The following is a 21,069-nucleotide window of genomic DNA, read 5'->3' on the forward strand; positions in this document are numbered from 1 at the left end:
GAGAGATACGGTTCCGATAAACTGTCTTAAATAATCATGTTGAAAAAGGTGACAAAGTTTATTTTTCTTTAACATAACCTTACATTTGCCTGTTCAGTTCAAGTTATTTTCTGTACCTGCAAATTCCTCAATTTTTCTGCTGTCTCCTGAGACAGACATGTGTCAAATCACAATAAGTAATACAATCTATTCAGTTAACACCCAGATGTAACAGAACACATTTAAGACTTACACCCCCTTTAAATATGTATTTCCTTCATTTCAGTTTTCTTACCTCCCCAGGATACCTGAAAGTTCACTATCCCATATTAAGGACTGTACATGCATTACCGGTAATACAGCTACTAATAAAGATATACATTAATCTTAATTATTAATAAATTACACTTTTATTAATAAAGACATGTATTCATCAAATTCATTGTGAATAGTTGTGGTGTCTAGAAAACAATTTTAGCTACAGTAAATATTTCAAGCAAGTGGTGCGTATGTTCGTTACTTTGTGACTATATTATTTCCACTACATTCAGAACAGTTCAAATGCGATCGACTGTTCCTCTACTGAACTACATAAACCCTGTGAAGAGGTGGTTTAAGTTAGTCTCCTACATCGGTAACATCTAATGGGCAGCATATGTTATTTTAGGTTTGTTGCAATTGAGAACAGGTTTAGTAGACAAATTTCAGCAGCCACGTTCGTTGCAATGACCCGTTGTAGGGTCATTGCCAATCAGCTGCAAGAAAAAAAAAACATCATTTGTGCCTTTATTTAAAAAAAAGAAAACAGAGTAGTAGTTTATGTGGTAATTTCAGGTACAATGTAAGAACTTAAGTTAACTAGTCCCACAGTAATGCGTGGGGTCCTATCAATAGAAAAAAAATACTTGTAACCCAAAAACACAACAACCACGATGCAAGAAGCCTTCCGGGAACCTAGGTAAATCACTGTAGTAGTCTAACGACTACAGAAAATAAAATAAACAAATACTTAAAGGAACAACTTCAAAACAAAAAGAACATTAAAAACAAATCTGGGAAACAACAAAAACAGAATCTAATGCGAGAGCTTTTTCAAGTCTTCGGTACCCCATCGTGCTCCCTTAGTCCCAGCAGACCTCTCGTCTAAGAAGATATCTCTCATCTATCTGTGTAGAGATCAGCTGGGGGTCCACAGCTGATGGGAATTTAAGTAGTGACCTGCGTCAGCTGCAAAGGAAAAAGTATAGGTTTATACCATGCTGAAAGGAGAAGGAAACACAACGTGGACCCTTCTTCGGGTGTGACGTGGAATAAACCTTTACCTGTTCCTTTGATGTTAATTTAGACTGGATCTCCAGCAAACACCTAACAAGCTACAATCCCGTTAGATAAGGTGTTAAGGACGACCTATAAGTAACAGTATCTAAAGTGGACGGTTGCTTTCGGTAGCTAAAGACAGACCACACTGCTCCAGGTGACGCTCGAACTCACAACCTCGGCATGACTCCGCTGTGCACTGCTGTATAAGTACCGCGCGCTGACCGATTGCGCCACTGGAGCCACGTAGATTGCTTTCCCTTCACACACTGACGTTGCACAAACACAGGGTGAAAACGATTTCGGCATGTTTTCCGTCTCTCCGTGGGAGAAAGGGACAGTAAAAGAGCGAGGAAACTACAAGGGAAGAAAATGAAAAAATTCTTGAAGCCAGCTCCACAGAAGAACTATATTCTTTACTTCTCCTGCCATTGCAATTTGCGCACAGATTTTTTTTTTCAAAATGTATTAGCCTTGATGGGAAAAAAAAAACTAGACTGTGTGCGCGGTGGCCAAGTGGTAAGGCATCGGTTTCGTAAACCTAAGAGCGCGGGTTCAAACCCCGTCCGTGCCTGGTTTGCGTGCCACGATATACCTTTATCTAAATCGTCAATTGTCTTGCAATGTAGAAATCTCTGTAATAATAAGAAAAGAAAAGTAGTTAATAATCCTTTGACAAAGTAACGGGCATCCTCCACTGCTTGTCAGGATGGCTGAGTTGTCTTAGGTGGCAGCCTCAAGAACTCAATCGTGTGTAGTGAGAGTTGTTATTCACAACCCGGATTTCTATGGAAGCCCGTTTCCGCCAGGGAGTAAAAAAAAACCCGCTATGGTATCTCAGAATTCCGATTTAGCAACTCAGAATTGCGACTTAGTAACTCAGAATTCCTACTTTATATCTCACATTTGCGACTTCGAAATAGCCCATATTTCAATGTCTGTCCTTTTGTTATTGTAACGGATTCGGGTTGTAGGGCTTGTGCCCTCGCAGCTCCCACCCTAGTTCGTGCCTCACTGCATTGGCTCGAACCCAGGTCTTGCCAGCTGAGCTAAAGAAGACCCTTTTAAGTAAAAAAAGACATACAATGAGATACCATAGCGCGTTTTTTTTACTCCCTGACGGAAACGGGCTTCCATAGATTTCCCTTCATGTTCATTAAGATGTTTAATTTGTATGTTGCTTATATAAGAACAGTTTCTTCAAAAGTTCTGTCAATTAACAGTGGAGAGCTAGCCGATGTACGTTTTCATGAAAACTCTCTTTAAGGCGATTACAAGTATCTTGAGCAAATCTGCGTCATATTTTTTTTTAAAAAAGTTTAGCTCAAGATGCAACAGGAGTATAAATGAATTCTCCCGCCCTACATTCCAAGATATGGAATCTTATTTTTCTTGAAGTGTCTGATGTTGGTCGTTATTGGAAATTGCCCGGTGATATCGACTCAGGTACTCAGTTGTTACGTGCTGTAATTCGATACATGCAAAGCATTTATATTCCCTCAAATTATTAATAAGGCCAATAATGTATTAAACATTACATGCCACTTTTTCTCTAGATGATGTTCACGATGGAACAGTGAGAAAGGCATGCCTAGATATGCTTGAACCAGAACCTTACTATCGTTTTAGTCCCGACCTGACCGCACTGAGCAATGGTACGACAGAGACTCCAACAGGTCGGTTTTCTCCTTTTACAGTTTTTGGGAAAAAAATAATCTGCACTTTTAAGCAAGTATTTTATTTCAAATTTTGCAAAGTGTAAGTTTTTCTTGGAAAACGTTGTTTCAGAAAGAAACTGAGTTGATGGGAATAGCCCTGTCAGTAGAATATCGAACGTTTCATCTCAGCTAGTTCTTCTGTGGAGCAGGCTTCAGAACTCTACGTACAACGCCTTTGATGTCATTTTATTTCTACAGCAGACGCATCCGGAATGTTTTTTTTTTACTTTTTATTTGAACAACAAAATAGATTCAATATAAACAAGAGCACTTATAACATCAGTAGAATCGTCAAGGGTACATAAAATAATAAAATTACACTTTCTGAAAACGATTAAACTAGGTAAATCAAGATAAGGTCCGCACAGCTTTAATGTTCTTACATTTCGAAAGAGTCTGTAATTACCCTTTTTCGTCTATTTTGAACTATTCAAACTTAGGACTCGTACCAGACCATTTCACTCTACGTACAGTATATCTCTTTTCGTAACGAAAATGTATTTCCTGTCTTAGAAATGCTCTGGGCGGTATGTCTTGCACGTGGACTGCAGATCTGTGATATTGTCGAATTCGAGGGATCCAGCAATCATACTGGATTTGACTGGGATTCTGAAATGTCTCTTGCAAAGGTATTTGTGTTTGCTTGAACATTTAATAAAAAAGTGATCTGAGACTTCCTAGCTTCCAGTCTATAATCTCACTGTAACTAAACTAGGATGTGATGTTTCGCAGATGTGCAGTGTGCCTTTACGCTTGGCATGTTCAAGACTATTCGTTGCGTGAGCTCCTCACTGCGTGTCCTGTACTGTATTGTGATTTCGTTGAGATTATCTACGAGGAGTACAGCGACTAGAACGCCTTGAACCTTTTTTTCGGTATATAAAAGAAAACGCTAAAGCACATACAAAGTAACTAACATTTCCTATATGTAGGTTTTCTGATTATATCTCTACTTTACTTAAATACCTTAGTGACAGGCGATTCTTTCCGATATTTGTTCAGGCGCGGTTATTGATCCCATACTAAAGATTATTTTTATAAAGAACATGTCACCTGCAAACTCGTATCGAGAAAGTTTTATAATATTACTTTTTATTTAAAAAAGTACATTTATCATAACCTATATGATTTCTTACCAGCGTGGAGCTCGAATTCACAACCCCGAGATTACGTGTTTGGTACTAGTTGCGCCACAGAAAATTGAAATCTCTTATTCATATTAAATACTGCGGCTCCTGTCCTTTTCTTCTCGTCAGAGAAGAGGTCGGTCTGGTCTCCAGTTTACCAACAATAAGCTCAGGTAGTGCTCCTTTGTAAAGCAGTGTTGGTTCACATTGCTTATATGGGGCAACACATCAACTCGATGATCGCTCGCTGTACACGCATGCCCCCCCTTCACTGAAATAACATAGACGAAGGAAACTCTCTTGTCTTGGGCTGCTGTCACCCGGATTCAAAGCGCGGGTAGTGCGGTCACAGCACAAAGTACGGTCCACTATACCATCGCGGTGAGCTGGGACAGACTATCCTTAATTTTATTCAAATGCTCACAGTGTCTTTAATCTGATGGATTCATATACCGTGCTCATGAGAAAGTCACAAACCTGTCATCTACACACTGTTCCCAGAGCTGGATAAGTTATTCCAGATTCTACAGCTCTCTAGCAATAGTGGAAATCAGGCTACATAAATGGAGAAATTCTCTTCAAAATGTGGAAATATATTCCCGAGACGAGTCCTTTCTCAAAGGTCAACTCTGCTTGTAAGTCACCCCTCCCCACATCGCGCGGTGTAGCGGTTATAACCTTCTAAAGGGCTTCAGTGAGAAAGCGGGCAGAAACAAAGCGATCTCTTTCATTTATACGTTTTGCACGCCTGACGGGGTTTTACGGTGCTCTTTTCTACACTGAACTGATCATTTGGACATCGTAAGGGAAGAGAGACACATTTCTATGTAATCAGGAAACCAGGAATCCTAACCGTTAGCCCGTTAGTGCCACAGAGAAAAAAAAAAACGTTTCAACGAGATAAAATTGCAGGATAAACACATTTTTTTTCTTTTTCGTAGCGTTTGTGTTTTGTTTGATTTAGCGAATTTTATACACTTTATTTCTGACACATGAGTTAAAAGGCTGGTAGAGTATATTTAATACAAGAGCGCTGAACAACAATTTTCATCTACCGTATTGTAATGTTTTTTTTTTAAAAAAAAACAAGTTAAATGGATATATAGTAAATGTTTTTTTTCATATAATAGTGTTTATGGTCTGAAAAACATCATTCATTATTTAACGGACATTTGGTATAATTAAAAAAAATACTCATTCACGAATGTTAACATTTTTTACAGTAACGTGTTCTATTGTGATATTGCGCCCCGTGCAGCAATATCACCAGACAGTTTAATGGTCTTAGTTCAAGTGGGTAGCTGCGCCAGCATGCGTAGGCTGCAAAGGAACAAGTAAAAGGTTTATTCCATGCTGAAAAAAAGAAGAAAGAGAACACAACGTTTCGGCCGTGGAGCCTTCTTCAGGTGTGAGAGAGACAGGGCAGTAGGCAAAGGTAAAGTAGCGGGAGAACAAAGGTTGGGAGGGAGGAAGAGTGAGAGGCGGGAGCAGGGGACATAAAGAGAGGCCAATCAAGAGGTGTGAAGTCAGAATGGGTGCAGAGAGGTATGAAATGAAGCTTCCAATGAATGGAGAAAATTTAAAAGAACAGTAGTCTGTCGTTAAGGGAAGGGAGAATGTATGATCCTAGCTGCAGAATAATTTTAGTTTCGGTGGTCTTTCTGATGTATGAGTTTGGAAAACCGTCTTTGAGAACACTGGTGCCCGGCTAGCTCAGTCAGTAGAGCATGTGATTCTTTAGGTCAGGGGTGTGGGTTTGAGCCCCATGTTGGGCGGTGTCCATCTCCTTATTAACAAAGTTTCCTGCTCATCCTTGACCCTCTTACACCTCGATGGTACTGAGCACGGTTTTCCAAACTCATACATCAGAAAGACCACTGAAACTAAAATTATTCTGCAGCTAGGATCACACATTCTCCCTTCACTTAACGACAGACTACTGTTCTTTTCAAATTTTCTCCATTCATTGGAAGTGAAGAGAACAGAACTTAAGCTATTATTTATATAAATGTAGCGTGAGGCTTTAATGTGTTCTATAAAATCGAGGAGTCAACTGGATAGATTTGTTAAATATTTTAGTGATGGGTCTCCGTAATTGTGGTTATCGGAGGAAAGCAGGATGAGGAGGAAATAGATGGCACCCAAGCATGTTAAAGGAAAAAACTCAGCATCTTAAAAGTGATTTATGATGGTTTACAGTCCCTTTTCTGTCCTGTGGCTGTGATCCAATGACTGTGTTGAAACAGCCAGGGTTGTGCTAGCTCTTGATGGACTGGTATGCAAACCAAATGACAGACAAGCAAAGCGTTGTTTTACAATTCTGAAAGCTCGTTCAATGTGGCTTCTTGTGTTTTTATGACTCCTGTTATAGTGCTGGTCTTGTAATGTTGTTGGATTGTGCCCAGGTGTCAGAAGATACCGTCATAAAGGATAAGCACGACTTGGCAAAACAACACGCCAGCAAGCACTTCCCCACTTTGAAAGGAAGATGTTGGAACAGATTAAAGAGCTTAATCTGAACTGACACAGGAGAGAGAGAAAATCAAAATTCAGATAAGTAAGCACAAGGCACACCCTGCTAAAGAAATGTATTGCCTTAAAAAAATGCTTAGAAGGTCAGAGGAACAATTGTTTTGTTGTTGGTTTTTTTTATTGCTCAAGTATTTTTATAAGTCTAATTTCCAGCTCTGTTAAAAATAAAACTTTAACTTTACTGGTTATTAGTCGGTGTCTTTTGTGACGACTTAGCTATAACAATGGGTTTGCTTATTCATCTGGAGTGTTAAACAAAATTAATGCTGCAATAATACAGTAGTGTTTAATTTCAAATGCACAGCTGCAGTTCTCATTTGTTTCATGACTAATTACAATTGGGTATCTCATTAATAACAATGTAGCCTCATAAGATGAATTGTAGCCTAAATGCAATTCTTAAATTAAAAACTAACTGATTTGCCAGGAAATTTAGTTTGAATATAAACAAGAAACAGAAAAGTAATTGTATATTAACATGGCGTATGTATTATCCTACTAATCGGAAGTGTTCTGATGCACAGTCCCCTGCAGTTCGGGCTAATTAGTACAACAACGCCGAACCGGATTAAGCACAAGTTGAACTGAGCTCCAACTTTGTTCCACATGTTTTTTGCTGCAATTGAACTCAGAGTGGGAGATGATCTCCACAATGTACCATACTAAATTGGTACGCGGCTGTGTTGTAACTCGGGAAGTCCATTGCAATTGACCCTATGGGTTTATATACATGGGTTTCTCTACATCCACTACCATAAGGGAGGAATGGTGAGTTAGAGGGAGGGCACCAGTTTGGTTTATCAAGAATTCACCAGACTGAGTAGAAGTACAGATCCAATCATTCAAAATGTGCAAGGTATGCTGCAGTAAATCGCAGTGCTCGTTCTGCAAAGAACTGTAGGATACCGCATGATGTATCATAGTAGGGTGAAATATCTTGTAAAACCACCAGGTGGAGCTATGAAAGCTCTCATGTGCAGCATTTGGTCTGTTGCCAGAAAACACTTGGTTTTGAATCCCTGTCAATGCTGAGGGACAATTGTTTGTCAATTACAGAATTTAACAGTCTAAACGGTATATGCAATTTAATAATTTTAAGCTTTGTATAACATTGTTAAACATTAAACTGATTAAAATGTACACTGAAGTGTTATAGAGGACACATGTTGTGTATTGCCTCTTACAATTAAAAAAAACATTCATTTGAATGTGATATGAAAGATATTAATAATGAATAACACTGGATAGGCTGTAAGCTCAAAATAGTACTGTAGTCCACTTTCTTTCTAAACATCTGCATCAATTTGTCTCATTCACCTATGATTACTTAAACATTTTGCCTGCCCTTTTCAGCTATAGTTTTTTTGAACCCAGCTCCTGGCATGAGTTTTCCTTTAACAAAAAAAGGAAAATAGTTGGATTTACACTTGTAAGAAACTTTCTGATTTTAATGGGATATGGAATATATTAATAATAAATGACATTGGATGGTCTAAATGGAAGATGTATAGAGGAGACATGTTGAGTCTTTTCTTTTCAGCTTGAAATTAACTTTTGCCTACTACTGTATATTCCATTGCAAACTCTTTATGCAACGCAGCTCCATACTTCTCTCAAAGTCTAGGCTAGGTGTTGCACCCCACTGTGTTTATGTAGATTAAACAGTTCTGCTGGGGGAGGGGAAGGAATTTTCATGCTCTGGTCTCATTGTTGCCCTTTAACATAAGGCAACCAGCAATCAAATGTCATGTTTTTCTGGACTGTAGTTTTAAATCGTGAACAAAGACGTGCCTTATGCATACGGTGTGATGTTGTATTTCCCACAAGCTATACTGTAGTAGCTTTAAAAGTATACATTTGTCCTGTATCAAAGTTTAACTTGTTCAGAGCACCCTACATTACAAACTGAGCGAATTCAACAGTATCGACGGCTAAAAGCAACATGTCAAAATGTTCCCAAAATAACAAGTGAATGAGTTGAGGATTCGATAATAGAGTAATCATAACAATAACTCCCGAGTTGTTTCATACAATCCAAATGAAAGAAGGACACTTAAATAAACATGAAAAGACTGTTTTTTCATTGACGAAAAGTAACGTCACACTCTCTCTTGTTTAATCTGATTGTTTTATTGCTGCACAGACTAAAACCAGAGAGAAAGAGCACCTCTTTCTTTGAAGCATTTTGTTTATCCTATCATGTATCAGTTTCCAATCACACAAAGTAAGTTTTGAGAATCTCCAATTCAACATGCCTATGTGTTCGCGGAGAATGCAAGGCAAGGCCCTTTTCCCTCTGGACCAGTCAACATTTACGGATGTGGTTCACTCCCAGTCACAAAATTACAAAACAGAAGAGCGGCGTAGCGGTCGGCTCTGGCTGTCCCCTCTGTGCCGACACACTGCACATTCAATCCCCCACTCCTCTTGGCTGATGGGCAAAAGGTGGACATCTGGGAGAACTGTACATGGCATTGGCATCTGTGAATTCTGCTGTGTAGATAGTGCTTCCTGAGGGGAGAGAAACAGTGGGGATGGCATCAGCCAATTTCTGGGTGGTGGTGAGCAGAGAGGACATGATGGAGTGTCCTAAGGTGGTGTGTGCTCTGCTGGGGGTGGAGGGATGTGTGGAGATATGCATTGCACCAGGCACAGCAACCTGTGTGGCAGGGAGGGGCACTTTTCAGGAGATGAAGTTCTGTTTGGAGACCCGCTGCTGTCGTAAACACTCCAAACAGGTGCTCTTGCTCTTTTTACAAAACTTTTTACTTGCTCTTTTTGAAAACAGAGACCCACAGCCTGTGGCAAAATAACGGAATCCATGTAAGAAATAACATCACACAGGAGTATTCATCAGTTGCGGAAGAGACGTCAAAATCTTTTTTCATCCATCTTACTGCTTTCTTTTTTACCGTTCCTATAGTCTTTGAATATTGTTTAGTGTGTGCGAGGCTTCCTGAAGAAGAGGCTGTGAATAAAACATTTATAATAAATTATACATTCTAGCACAGCAAAAATACCTTGGATTTTGAAATACAATCGGGTATTTCAAATGAAGCCCCTTTGTACTTTGCAGGCCAGAGCAGCTGAAGCATGACATCTCTTCCTGTAAAAAGTCTTTACCAAGACTCTAAATATCTGACTTTCAGTTTGAAGTGGTACAGCGGATTCCAGGGCATATTCATTCTTGATTCAGGATATATATGAGTGTGCTAATGGTTAAAACTGTGTTTACATGAGGTACAAGCCGTAACATTTTCATTCCGAAAGAAAGCCAGTCTGTGCGCATTTCTCAGCGTGCACATTGTCAGGAACAACAAACCCACAGTGCCAGCAAACCTATCGATAGCCTGTAGGTACTGTCATTGACCAGGTTAAAGTTAGCTTGAAGTTTGAAAATGATTTTGGCACACCTGTAGCATTTTCACAAAACCTCTTAGGGTTATGAAAACACTTGCTTTGTGTGCAAACTACATTGTGACCGTTTTCACAGCCTTCACTGTCATTTTTAAGCCATCAAAACTATTAGTGAGCTAATTATCTTTTGAAACCTCTGGTTTTTCATTGATGTGTAACTACGCACTAACTGGAACCCGGGGGACTGCTGTGTACACACGTTCACAATGCAAGAAATACTGGTCAATACGGCTTTGTGTGAAAAAAAACAGTATATCGCCATAGGAAGCAGGACAGCGCAGTCTCCAATTACCCAGACTGTATGCACAGGAATAAAGCTTTGTTTGATTTCTGAAACCCTTTCTTAATGTCTTGTTTTCATTCAGGTAAGGGTCAACTATATATACACTATAGTGCTAACAGCGGGAAAATTAAATATATTCATTACTCAGCAGCTTAATTAAAACAGCTCCAATGATGTTCAAACCGATTTTTTACACAGAAGACTAATACAGCTTTGCATTCTGAATCTCATTTTCTCATGCTTTTAATTAATGTGGCATTCTGCGCTGGGATAGGGGTATGTTGTTCACAAACCAATAGCATTTAAACTACAGCACCCACAATGCTGCAACCAAGTGTTTTACACACCAGACAGTCCCCCTCACCTTATACAACCTTGCTTGGGGTTGTGAAACCTTTTTTTAAATTATTTTTTCAATACGGCACCATTAAACATGCATTACACTGGGATGGGGGGGTGCTATTCATGAGTCAAAAGCTTCATCACAACATCTGAAAATTTTAGATTTGACATTCTTTTTATTTCACGCTTTCTTTTAGTTTTTCCTAATTTCACATTTTAAATAAGCTGTATCTGTAGCAAATCACAGTGAAGGTGTGGTATGCAGATGTGACTGTGTAACCATCAGGCACGAAGGAGAGAAAATCAAAAAAATCTCTGGGGGTCCAAGGCCTGATGATTGACCTCCCCTCCAGGTATGACAAGTAGTTACTAGAAACAGTTCACATGCACCACCATGCAGATTGACACGGTGAATTCTATTGCCTGTATTATGTCAGGCTAGATATTAATGTTGAGTATGTCCCATCCACTGGGTTGAGCAGTACAGGATCTTGAGTTTTGTAGGGACTCATATCGGCTGGGTTCCTTGCTTCAGAAATCCAGGAGGATCCCTTGTCATGCGGAACAGAGCTCAATATCAACCAAAGGCACCGAAGAGAGAACAGTGGCAGGCATGGTGTGGAGAAAAAAAATGGGTTAGACACAGAAAAAACAATTGCAACGTGGTTGTCTACTTACCCACCTGATATCTGTTTCTGCACTTCCTAAAGAATTAGATCACTCAGGATCAATAAGACTACAGAGATGATGTAGAAGACTACAGCATTGTTAAATATGCTTGTAGGTATGGGGCATCCTTAATAAGGTATGACATATTTCTACAATTTAGGGGCTGTGTGCCTAAATGCTCTGCTACCTGCTCGCTATTATTAATGTAATCTGTTTATTGATCTAGACAGCATCCTGCAAATGCCATAATCTTACTGGAAGAAAAGGATCATTTTGGTGTATAGGCTGTTCTTTTTTGATGAGTCTCCAAGCCTGGAGATGTACACGGTATGATATTGAAAGTCAGTGGGGTTCGGACTTCGATGATGTGATTGTGTTTTATTCTTTCGGTTAGAATCCTTTTAGTACTGTGTCCTGTCTGAAAGGTACTGTAGAGATGGTACTATTTGGGTAACCTAATAAGGAATCACGTTAGATACACCTCTGTTGGATAGAAGCCAGTTTTCTTTGATCTTTCTTACATCGGAGTGGAATAAATCATGTCATGGTGACATACTGTTGATTTAGAATTCTTTGCACTACTACTTTGATGTTAACACTGTGTAGTAATCATATATAAAAGGGACTGTGTTGTGTTATGATGAACTTTTTTACCGTTTTCATAATACTTTGTTTGGTTTCTGGCAATAGATAACAAATGGTTTCTAGTGATTTTTTTGTGTTCTAGTGTTTTTCATTATTTTTTCGCAAAGTGTCTGAAAGTTTACTCTTACCCAAGAGATTTTTGGGGGAATATTGAAACTTGTACTTACATGTCTTTTGGAGTTGAATTCTGCTGAGAACACATTGACAGTCTTCTTGAGTTTCCAGCATGTCTTTTATGTAATGCTTGGGAGTAGGGGGTGGTTGCTCACTCATCAATAGTGCCTGAAATATAAAACCGTAAGAAGGGTTACGAACTGCAAAGAATCCAAAGAGTATTAATGGGTCACAGATCAAGATCTAGGTATTTGCAGAATTTGACAGATCTCTCTTGATCAAACTCCTTTTTTCTTACTTTGTGTTTTTATAGCAAGACATTATATTGTTTCTGTGCTAAATGGCAAGCTCTTTAAGGTGTTCATGTTCGTGCCTTTGTTTCTATATTATTGGAAAGAAACCTAGTAATTGATTTGATGCATCCATATCTAATCATCAACCTGATACACAGTAATTCTATCTTCGAGATGCCTGTGTCATGTAATAAATTGCAAAGATTATCAATAATCTTTTATGCCTTTTTATGCCTTCTTTGGAGTGTTTTTTGAAAAGGTATCTCTAATTTATAGAACCATTAATGCCAGAACATAACCCTGAAATTCAAACTTCCTAACAATAACAAACAATTATAACATCCACTGAAAAATGTCATCCTATGTTTCTGTTGAATCTAAAACTACATGTCCTGCTTAAAAAACCCTTTCATAGTGATAGTTTGCATGCAGAGCATACTCACCAAACTGGGGTTGGCAAAATGTACATATCCACGTTACTTCATTCTTTGTGCTTTCATACTCTTCTTTTGAGATGCACAATTCATGGAACCAGTTTTCACAACTGTCACACTGGACCTACACAGAGTAAACCTTATATTAGTTCAGCTATCACATTTCATTGGCATGTTTTGTTATCATGTGCATACATTACACATAATAATGTTACGACCCCAAGTATCTAGGGGTAAAGGGGTGTAACATTTAGAATAATTCTTTTGGAAGCAGGTGGGTTCTGGTAAGTGACTAGGAAGCACAATAACAAAGGTGGGTGATGATTTTAAGTTAAATAAGTGACTGGTAAGACACGATAACACACAGGGGTAAGGGAACTAGAGTGGTGCCAAAGAAAAGAAAATAACCAAACAAAATGGAGCTGGCTAAAAAAAGTGAGGGAAAGCTAACCTGACTGCAAAAGAAAACCCGAAACACACGGTCTTCTGCGTCTTCAACACCCTAGCTAACCTCCCCTGACTACTCAAAACCATACAAGAAAAATGGCATTCACCCGTACTTAACTATTGTTACTAATACAAAATCATTTAAGTGTGTAGAATGTACCCAACAACCTGAACTAACCTTATACACAAAAGTTTACACAAAAACACAAGTGAACTAGGAATACAGATAATGGAAAACGAGACTAATCGACAGGAACAGGGTACAAAAGAACATAAAGGTTGAACATGTAACATGTTAGGGCAAGATAATGGCAAAACAAGGACAAACACAAACAAACGAAAGTACAAAGAAATGAACAGAAAACAACAAACCAACAAAGCCAAAACAATAGCAAAACAAAGCGATAACCACAACTAAATGAAGCAAAGCAAAACCAAGCAGGACCAAAGTCAAACGAAAGGCTCTTCCTTCAGAAAACCTCCATGTTATATAGTGAATAAGATGCACGCTGGCTGAGAAGCTGATTGATCATGATGTCATACAGAACAGTGGTGTAATGGTGGGCCAATGAGGGAGGGAGAACAATCAAAGGGTCAGCAGTGTGGAACATAAAAAAACACAGACCACACACTGGGACATAACAATTACACATACAGATAGAAATGATGTTCACTTTCCCAGTTTGTCTGCAGCACCAGTGTTTTCTCCACACATCAGACACATGTCCTGGAGAGGAGCTATAATAAACATGCCAAATAGACTGATTTCTCCAATGTTATCTACAGATCATTGTTGCATAATTGAAGACCATTTGATAGAGACCTTTTCGTATGCACTTTCCTGATTAGGTGTTCTACTGCTTCTTAAACCGCACATTGTCATGTCTCAGAATACTCCTGTCAACACCTGTTACCCTTTTTTTGTTGCTATGACTTTAAGGGGGCACATGATAACACAGCCATGTTCAACCAGTTTGTTTCACTATGGGCAATCAAGACCCACACTTTTCCCAGACTATGGTTGTGTCAACCACGACGAAGGCCAAAGTGTAATTGAATTTTAACTGTGCGAAATGTGATTTAATTAACTTTTCATCTCTGTGTTATACAGTACAAAAAGAATACCCAAATGAGTTCTGCATATAAATAAATCGAGAATCTTTTTTCATTCAGACTTGTTACATAGACAGAGCATGCTTCAGGAAAACAACATACACCAATAAACGCAGGCAATGATGATCAAATGGTACAATACCTGAAGCTTCAAGAATTCTGATTGACAGGTCTTCCCGCAACTTTCTTATTTCTTTGGCGCTGCTGTTCATCTCGATGTATGTTTGAATATCCGGGAAATTGTTCATGATGTCTGCGCCCATCTAACAGACGAAGGTTTGTCACAATTATTATTTCCCTAAAATCTCTCATACAATAGTTTTGAGACAGTCCAAAATTTCTGCATGGAAAGGTTATGCTGACCTGCATCACAAAGACCCCACAGCTTGAGGCATCTGCTTGCTTGGTGTGACCAATCACGCTTGGGTGCCAGATGATATTCAACCAGTCTTCTTTTCCTAGGACGTTCCTTCGCATCTTGAAAGTCCCTGTGAATCAAAATAATAGGTTATTGATAAATGAGGACATATTTGTCATGCTGAATTTGAATAAGAAATGAATGTGCGCCCGTGCAGAGTTTCACCACGAAACCAATGCTTGATTTCTTACCTGAAACTTTTTGCCGCTGCAGTGGAGTCCGCCATCTCGTCACTCCCCATAGGGTCGACCACAAAGACTTTCTGGGATGGAGCACACAGATACTGCAAGAAACAAAGGGCCCATCATCAGATATGAAGTTGCATTTAATGTGGGGCCAGACACACAGGCAGTTTCAGGAGTTTAATGTTGTGGAAACAAAAGTTTTTAATATTTAAATATTTTATTTATATTTATATATTATTTAACATGTAATATTTTCCAAACCTCAGCAAAGACAGTCAGGAAATGACCTAACAGTACTTTTTTTTTCCTACATGACACTTTGACCTGCTTGGTGTCACGGAGGGGGTGACTGCGGAGGATAGGGATTCTATGCGGAGCTCTTCGGAAGGGTAACGATAGGCGAAGGCGTAGTCGGAGAAGTAGCTGAGTCCAAAATCCGGGTAGTCGTAGTAGGAGCGTCGGTACAGAATCGGTAGGCGTGGGCGTCATCTGGAAGGAAGAGCAGGGTCCAAAATCCAGGAGAGAGTAGTAGGCGCGTAGGTACAAAGTCGGGAGGCAAAGACGTAGCAGAAGAACAGCAGGGTCAAGATCCAGGAGTCAAAGAGTAGTATCGCAGAATGTAAACTAGGAACTAAGCTCAGGGAGAAGATCTCAATCGTGAGCACTGAAAGGGGGTCTGGCGAGGGTTTAAATAGAGGAAAGATTGGTGCGTGCACGTTTGGGATGGGAGGAGCTCGTGGGAATGCATGAGCGCCTGCCTGCGGGGGTGCAATTCATGACACTTGGTTTTCTGTTTATTACACAGCAGTATTCACAATAATATTTTAGGAAAAATGTGCACTGTCACTATTGCCTTGGATACTCACTATCCATGTCCGCCTTTTTTAACAGGAGAGGAACCCATACATTGTAATTTTTTTAGATGCAACAGGGATAATCACTTGAACTGTGTTATGGTTCCAAGTGTAATTATAAACCTACGCTGTTTTGGATTACCTGCACCACACTTACCAACAACTTCCAATGGACACCAGTGTTAAAAAAAACTAATTATGGCTTCATAGTTTTCAAAGTTGACCTGTAATGAAAAGAATGACGAGATTAGCACGACAGGCTGCCTCACATAGATGGTGTGCTACCTTTGAATTTTGATTTCTGACTATAAAGGTAGTTTCTTTAGGCAGCACCATGGGCACAGTTGTGACCTGTTTTGATTGCTTGTAGCTCTCCTTGTTTCTCTATTGATAAAACAATCATTAGTTAGTGAAAAACCATGTTTGCCTCTCACTAATGTAATCCATCAACATTTGTGTTTGATCTCCTTACCTTGGACAAACGTTGTCTAGCCATGTGCTCTCTATTCCCACTTATGATTACACTAGTTGTGTAGTGGTTCATTAGGAAAACCTTCTTCCCCAAGTCCATGGATTCTTTCACTACTTGAAAGTAACACTCAATGGTCTTATGGAAAAAGCAAATACAATTGAAGAAGATATGATTTCACACACTCACACACATTTGATTACACAAAAGCTCAGAAACCTTAACAAACCTTGCAATCAAACACTTTCATCTCACCTCGCCTATGAGCCACTCATCTGGTTTCAGAGACACAAACTCCGAGTGTCTGAGAATATATGTGTCTGCACTGTGCATGGATGGCAAAACTGCAACCACTAATTCACTCAGATTGATGTTCCAAAGGGCGTTAACCTAAAAAAGATTTACCAAGCCAAAAGCATACACAAGAGATCACTGGAGCTAACATAACGAAAATTGAGATTACACACCACTGTCAACAAGTATAACAAGTTAGAGAGAAACGACAAAGAACACCTACAGTAGTAGAAGATGACATTCATAAGCTCTGAAAAAGAAGTTTGTTTCTTTGCCTACACCTGGTGCTCTCTTTGCCCATTGTTCCTGTGCATGTTCATGACGTGTTTTAGTGGTGATCAATGGTGCCATCAAAACCTTTTTGGGGAGATCATTTTGGATTATATGTTCTCTGTACCACCCTAGAGGGATTTTCTCATCATCGTAATAAACTCTGCTGGCTTCAGTTTCCTCCTGTGCTGAAGTATTGATTGCTTGACAATGCCAAACCAGGTCTCAACATGACAGTTAGTGGCTCTTGTTTGTGCTACCTCTGACATTGATATGTCTTTTTTGCTGTCTGAAGCATATCTTGTCAGGTCACCCAACAAAATTCCACTCCACAGTGGAAATAATGCCATGTATCTTTGCAACAGAAATCTAATTATGTCTTCACAGAAATAGGGGTTCACATTGTGTTGTGTCCCATAGTCATCATGTCCTTGAACTGATATGCTGTCTTCATAAATACCTTTGAACTCCACAGCGAAAGGAGAGCAGCCCAGGCTGCCTCTCATTTTTGGGTATAGTACCTCATCTGTGTCTTTGACTTCTGCTTCCTTTTCCATCTGGTCTGGTGTGGTTGTTTGAGAAATGTAAGCGTTAAGGAGGCAGACACTAGATTGGACTTCAGTTGTGAACCTTCTGCTTGAGAGTACAGTACACATGTGTTTGAAAACATTTCTGGAGACACTCAAAGTTGTGCTGTTTTGTAGGATGGCAAAGGAAAATGTTGCAAAGTCTCGCAGTCCTTTGTCTGTTGTTTTTTTACTAATTGCTTGAGAGACAGCCTTTATGACATGGGCAGAGCAAAGGTGCAGAACAGTGAACATCTGAAGTTCTGTGTACTTAAGTTTGCCTTGGCAGACTTTCATTGCACGATTTAAGTATGCATGGATGGTGTCCCCATTGAAGGCAAAAAAAAACACTATGAATCAGGGCCCAGCTGTAGTCAGTTTCTACATGCTGCACTCTCTTGGTAGTACATGTTGAGATGTCAAACATGAATTTACGTAGCCAACGTTCTATACTGACAATGGTGTGGTCAGTTGTCAACATTTCAGACACTGGTAATGGAGGCTTTCTTTTCCACCTCCAGGTAACGTAAGACTGTAGTACAAAATTATTTTGTTCTCCGATGGAATTTTTCTGACTACCCCTCCTGTCGCATCCAGGTAAAGGCTGACTTTCTCCTTCATATTTAGATGGGCAATAAGAATTCACATACTCTGTTCTGTGTAAAGATAGGCAGCAAATGTGTCTAACTGCAAAATCTGTATATATCATGAAAAATGGACAGTGTTGAAGTCGCATGCTTTCATATATTTTTGTGCCATATGTAATTCAATCACTGGATCATAGTGAATGCGTTTACTGTTCCTGAACTCTGATGAAATGACTTTCAGGACATTCTGTGTTAGTGGTTTAGATAAATTGCCTGCTGCAATTTCAGCAAGCGGAGTTCTGCTCAGGTTCCTGTAGTATACATTGCTGATTCTTTTTGTGAGGGTCTGGCAATCTTTCTATGATAAGGCTGACGTGCTTGTTGAAATTGTTTCCCTTTTACTGTGCTGTATTTGCCCTACTTGTACAACATCAATTGTGATGTCATCATTGCCCATTGGTTTGTGTCTTGTTGTCATTATGTATTTTACATTGCAGGACCTGAAGGTACAGACTGCTTTTATCATCAGAAAGTTTTTTTTTTCTGCTGTTCTCTTTCCTGATGTATTGGTATTTGAAGGCTATTGGGCAGCAAGGATTTATCTTCATGAACTCCCTATATAAGATCTGGCTCCATGGTCGTCTTAGTTTAGATGTACCTTTTAGAGGTGCTATTTTTCTCCATTGTTCAGCCCTTAGACATACTTTGAAAGTTTTAGGCACAGACATAATCTTTCTTAATCCCCTTTTATCCTGAGGTGACGTCCCAGACGAGCTTGCGCCCTGGGAATATTCACTGTGCTCTTCAGGCTTTTTTTCTGATTCTACACAGATTTTTTTTCTCCCTCTAACATGTCACCACTGTCTGTGTTGCCGTGTGCTGCCCATGCATGTTTTGTATCTTCTGATGAACTTCTGAGCTCTGTGTTGCCTTCCAAACTATGTCCCTCACTTTGACTTGAAATACTGACTATAGATTGTTTACTGTCATCTGGTTTGGAATCTCTACCAATACTCTCCTCTTTCTGCATCCTAAGCACTTGGGTTCTTACTTTTTTTCTATCTTCATGCCAAATCACTGATAACCATTTCTTGTTGCTGGGGCAATCCTCTCCAAGGACTCTGTTTGACAGTGTAGACCACATCTTGTAACTGTCCAACTACTTACATCTCAGCCTCTCTCGACAGCCTCATGAGACCGCTGGTTGAAGATCTTCCCTCATACATCAAAGACACCAACCACGCGCTCCAACTTTTCAATGATTTCCAATTTCAGGGTACCGAATGCCACATTTTTACCATGGACATCACATCTCTGTACACCGTCATTCCCCATAATGACGGCCTTACAGCCCTCAAGCACACGCTGGACAAACGCACAGTGCTTGATCCACCCACCCACACCCTGGTACGCCTTGCAGAATTGGTCCTCACACTGAACGCATTCTCTTTCAATAATCTTTTTTACCAACAGGTCAGTGGAGTTGCCATGGGCACCAGAATGGGACCCAGCTATGCCAACATTTTTGTCGGCTGGGTAGAAGAACGCTTCTTCACTTCCTACACTGGCTATGTCCCTGACCTCTACAAACGATATATTGATGACTGCGTCGGTGCCGCCACATGCTCCAACGATCAGCTTGAATTTTTCCTGCACCATTTCACCAACTTCCACCCGTCCCTCAAATATACGGTTAACATTTCTTCCACCACTCTTCCGTTTCTAGACATCCACTTGTCTATCAACTACCCCCGACTGTCCACTTTATTACAAACCCACGGATTCACACAGCTGCCTCCTGTACAGCTCATTTCACCCCAACCACGCTAAAAACTCTCTTCCTTTTTCACAGTTCCTTAGGTTACGACAATTATGCAGCGACGACATCGACTTCGAAAACCAAGCCCTCGAAATGTACTCATTTTTTATCAACAGAGGATACCCCAGCAGTGTGATTGACAGGGCCCTTGCCCGAGCCAAAAACACCCCCCGGACCATCAACCCGATCAGGAACTCCCGCCGTAACAACCGCATTCCTTTGGTGCTTCCTTACCACCCTAACACACTTCCTATCCCTAGGACCATTAACCAGAACTTTTCCATCCTACAGGATGATCCCTCCATTGGGGCCCTCTTTTCTGATCGCCCTATCATCTCATATCGCCGACCACCTAATCTGCGTAACCTCCTTGTCCACAGCTCCCTTGACCGCCCTCAGCAACCATCCACACCAGGCACTTTCCCTTGCAAAAGAGCTCGCTGTATCACCTGCAAGTACACAGCCACCACCACACTCATTCAAGGCCCCTCAGGACAATTCCGGATCACCCAGACAGCATCTTGTACCTCCAGCAACCTTATTTACTGTATCTCTTGCAGTAAATGCCCAGCCATCTACATTGGGGAAACAGGAAGGAGACTCGGAGACCGCTTCAGAGAACACGTCAGGGCTGTGAAGATTAAAGATCTCTCCAAGCCCATTGTTTCTCATTTCACCTCTGACGGCCACAACCACTCTAATCTCTCCGTCTGTGTTCTCAAAGACGGTTTTCCGAACTCATACATCAGAAAGACCACCGAAACTAAAATTATTCTGCAGCTAGGATCACACATTCTCCCTTCCCTTAACGACAGATTACTGTTCTTTTAAATTTTCTCCATTCATTGGAAGTTTCATTTCACACCTCTCTGCACCCATTCTGACTTCACACCTCTTGATTGGCCTCTCTTTCTGTCCCCTGCTCCCGCCTCTCACTCCTCCTCCCTCTCAACCTTTGTTCTCCCGCTACTTTACCTTTGCCTACTGCCCTGTCTCTCTCACACCTGAAGAAGGCTCCACGGCTGAAACGTTGTGTTCTCTTTCTTCTTTTTTTCAGCATGGAATAAACCTATTACTTGTTCCTTCACATCTTGTCATTCCAACTATTTTTTTTTCGAGTTTAGAAAACTTCAGAAATTCGTTGATCATATTCCCTACTCCACCAGCCCTTGACCAC

General features: G+C 40.2%; 2 non-coding genes across 2 annotated transcripts; one reads left to right on the forward strand and one right to left on the reverse strand.

Annotated features, from left to right (window-relative positions):
* Positions 1 to 1,445: 1,445 nt before the first annotated feature.
* Positions 1,446 to 1,539, reverse strand: trnai-uau (transfer RNA isoleucine (anticodon UAU)). Its single transcript has 2 exons — positions 1,502 to 1,539; positions 1,446 to 1,481 (listed from the first exon to the last, which is right to left on the reverse strand). It is a non-coding gene; the product is annotated as a tRNA-Ile (tRNA).
* A 259-nt stretch (positions 1,540 to 1,798) lies between these two features.
* On the forward strand, positions 1,799 to 1,870 carry trnat-cgu (transfer RNA threonine (anticodon CGU)). Its single transcript has one exon. It is a non-coding gene; the product is annotated as a tRNA-Thr (tRNA).
* Positions 1,871 to 21,069: the final 19,199 nt, after the last annotated feature.

The sequence above is a fragment of the Lepisosteus oculatus genome, chromosome 14 (genome assembly GCF_040954835.1).
Source record: "Lepisosteus oculatus isolate fLepOcu1 chromosome 14, fLepOcu1.hap2, whole genome shotgun sequence".
NCBI classification, from domain to species: domain Eukaryota; kingdom Metazoa; phylum Chordata; class Actinopteri; order Semionotiformes; family Lepisosteidae; genus Lepisosteus; species Lepisosteus oculatus.